The sequence below is a fragment of the Dipodomys ordii genome, unplaced genomic scaffold (assembly GCF_000151885.1).
Source record: "Dipodomys ordii isolate 6190 unplaced genomic scaffold, Dord_2.0 Scaffold15777, whole genome shotgun sequence".
Classification (NCBI taxonomy): Eukaryota; Metazoa; Chordata; class Mammalia; order Rodentia; family Heteromyidae; genus Dipodomys; species Dipodomys ordii.
Window position 1 is genome coordinate 188 of NW_012282989.1, and position 3,706 is coordinate 3,893.

Genomic DNA, 3,706 nt, shown 5'->3' on the forward strand with positions numbered 1-3,706 from the left:
TATTAATAATACAATATATATTATAATATATGTGTTACATACATGCATGTGTATGCATCTATCACTAAACTTTTATCTCCTCCTGGTATTATTATCATCCCCTCTTCCTGAGACTCAAACAATGAAATTCAGCCAGAGAGTAAGTTTCCCATAAGCTTACTACTACACATTTTAAACTAGTCTAGCTACTTTGAATAGTAAGTTAATTCTTCAAACAGTATAATACTAATTTGGTAAGTATTATTAATTGATGGATGAATAAGGGGAAGTTCAGAGACCTTGTTCAAGGTCATACAATTATGAAGATCTACAGCTTGGATTTGGACTCAGCAGTTTTATCCAGAGTCTGTACTATGGTTTTTTGTTCATTTGTTGTTGTTGTTGTTTTAGTTTTCAAAACAGGATTTCATTGTCTATCCTGGGTTAGTCTCTTACCAGCCTCAAATTATTAGGCTTATAGACTTGAACCATCATGCCCAGCCATAACCTGTACTCTTAGCCACTTCCTTCTATCTTGTTGAAGAACAAGCTCTTTTTTTTTTTTTTTGGATCAGTCATGGGGCTTGAACTCTGGGCCTGGGTGCTGTCCGAGGCAAGCACTCTACCACTGAGACACCTTTCCAGCCCCGAATAAACTCTCCTCTTCCTCCTCCTCTTCTTCTTTTTCTTTCTTTCCTTCTTCTTCTTCTTCTTCTTCTTCTTCTTCTTCTTCTTCTTCTTCTTCTTCTTCTTCTTCTTCTTCTTCTTCTTCTTTTCCTCCTCCTCCTCTTCCTCCTCCTCTCCTCCTCCTTCTTCTCCACTTCCTCCTCCTCCTTTTCCACTTCTTCCTCCTCCTCCTTCTGTACTGGAGATTGAACTCAGGCCCTCACACTTGTTAGACAGGCACTCTACACTTGAGCCATGTCTCCAGCCCTCTTTTACACTGGTTGTTTTCAATGTAGGATTAGATCTTGGTTTATGCCAGAACCAGCCTGGGCTAAGATGCTCTCCTTTGTGCTTCCCCAAGTTGCTAGGGATGTCAGGCATGCACTATCATGCTCAGTCTTTGGTTGAGATGGAGTCTTGAAAACTTTTCTTGCCCCCCCCCCCACCTTCCCTTAAACAGCAGTCCCAGACCTCTTCCTTTCAAATAGGTAGAATTACAGAATTATAGGCTTGAGCCAGCGGGCCTGGCTGGGTCCTTTTCTTTTGATCATCTTGGCTCTTCCTTGAGGCAAGGTTCGTGCAGTTTTCATTCCAGGCTGTCTGCACTAGGATCTTTGTTTTTTGGTACAGTCTGGAGGAAAATTGCTGTAAAGATCTCCTAGGATTCTCATTTATGCAGCTGCTTCGCACTCATCCATCCCTCATCCCCTAAGCATTGCCGTGGAACTGGGCAACAGCTGTTTATTTTTCATTTCCTTCTTTCTTCCTTTTATTCTTTCGTGATGCTAGGAGGTGAAACCTAAGGCTTTGCCCGTGCTAGGCCCGGCTCAATCACAGCATTGTATACCTAGGCTTTGAAAACTGTTCTCTCCTGACCATTCTCTGAGCACCTGCCGCCTGTCTGTGCCAGGGTCTGAGCTGGGCAGATGGGAGCTTGATCGTCTCCTTTTAGACCACACCCTAGGTCCTTGACCGCTGGCTCGGATTCCTCCAACACTGTAATTATTAACTCCCTCGGCTAGCTTGCAGACAATAGCTATAAAAGCCGGTGCTTCTCACATCTAACCAGAGACAGTGTCCGTTGGGAGTACCAAGATGAGAAGTAAGGAGTGGGGTGGCAATGAGAGGGTGCTGGCACAAGAGCCAGGCGATGGGACACCAGGACTGACCATGAGGAGGGAGATCGGGCTGTGGAGCGCCGTGTCTTTCAGTGCTGGCTGTATGATCGGCTCTGGCATCTTCATGTCACCACAGGGGGTCTTGGTTCACATGGGCAGCCCAGGAGGCAGTCTTGTGGTGTGGGCAGTCTGTGGTCTCCTGACCATGCTGGGTGCCTTGTGCTTTGCTGAGATGGGGGCTGTGATTCCCAAATCCGGAGGAGAATATGCCTATATCTTACGGACCTTTGGCTCTTTGCCAGGCTTCCTGGTAGCCTACACTTACGTGCTAGTGGGGAGACCAGCCGCCATCGCTGCTGGCTCTCTGAGTTTTGCTGAGTATACCCTGGCTCCCTTCTACTCTGGCTGCACCTCACTGCCCCAGGTCGCAGTCAAGAGCGCGGCTGCCTCCTGCATCCTGATGCTAATGCTGGTCAACATGTGGAGCTCTCGGCTGGCCACTGTACTGATGAATGTGTGCACAGCTGCCAAGGTGTTCTCGTTGCTGGTCATCGTGATAGGTGGGGCTGTGGTGCTAGGCCAAGGTCATGGCCGAACTGAAGTTTTCCTGTCTGCCTTCCAAAACACAACACTACAGGCAGGGAGCATCGGCATGGCTTTCTACCAGGGACTGTGGTCCTTTGAAGGTTGGGGGAGCATCAACTTAGTGTCAGAGGAACTAAAGAACCCAAAGGTAAGTCCAGCATACTGCTCCAGGGGTAGATCTCCGTAGCATCTCCAGTTACTGAAGTGCCAATGATCCAGATTTGGAGGTGACTGAGACCATGAGCAAGCTAGTTGGAAACATGGGTTCCCTGCCTGTACTCAAAGGACTTGAATGCCAGCCCACCTTTTAGGTGAGTTTCATGAAGCCTCTCTTCTCAGGAAAGAAATGAACTCTATGGCATCACCTCTGGTCTCCTCCTTCTCAAATAGGTACTATTAACTCCATTTTCCACACGCAGAAAGTAAAGTTTGGAGAGGGGAAATTATTTTGAATTTATATTGTCCACAGTTGTCAGGATTAATGGCTCTGCTAGACATCCGGCATTTTCTCTACAGAGCATTGCTATAGACACTTAATTCTGTTGCTAAAGCCTGGGGGCTACTTGTGGACCCAACCTACTTCAGAACAAAGGAATAAGCCAGTCCTTCCTCCCATAAGTCTAGGGGTGACCAGTCATCATCATCCTGCGGGAACAGAGCAGCTTAGGACTCCACTAGAGCATGTTTTGTGACTATGGATATTAAGTCTTTGCTATGAGTGTATTTGCTTAGGATATTGTTGTTTGTGATGATGATGATGATGTTGATTTCTCCCTTGCAGGAACTCAAATTCTCAGAGAAAGAAGACTGTAAATCTTTTCCTCTATGTCCCCTGGACTGATTTAGGACTTATTATAGCTGAGTCTTGGCAAAGGCTCCCTGGAGGATGGCTGGGGAGAAGTTAGGAGAATAGTGACTTAGAAACTGAAGTCCAAGAGTAGCATATAATTAGCATATAATTCTTTGTGCTTCAGCTATTTGTGTAGAAAATCCACCATCATAATAGCTGGGGTACCAGTGGTAAAATCACTCATAACAGATGGCTTGGGCTGAGTACAGGAAGCAACTCTATGGCTGCCAGTGAATGGTTAGAGTGTGCTCAGGTTGGCTTTGGCGTTGCGGAGCAGAAACAGAGGCTCCTTCAACTTGCAGTGCTCGAATCTCTGCCTCTCTGAATCTGGGCCCTGGCCTTGCAGTTAGGCCAGAGAAAGGATGGCGTGGGGGTGGGGAGGGTGTTAAAAATAAAGGAGACAGGGGCTAGGAAGGTGGCTCAGTGGTAGAGCGCTTGCCTTGCATGCATGAGGCCCTGGGTTCGATTCCTCAGCACCACATAAGCAAAAAGAAAAAAGCCGGAAGTG

General features: G+C 46.8%; 1 pseudogene; it reads left to right on the plus strand.

Annotated features, from left to right (window-relative positions):
* Nucleotides 1-1,740: 1,740 nt before the first annotated feature.
* LOC106002648 lies at nt 1,741-2,496 on the plus strand (annotated as a pseudogene).
* Nucleotides 2,497-3,706: the final 1,210 nt, after the last annotated feature.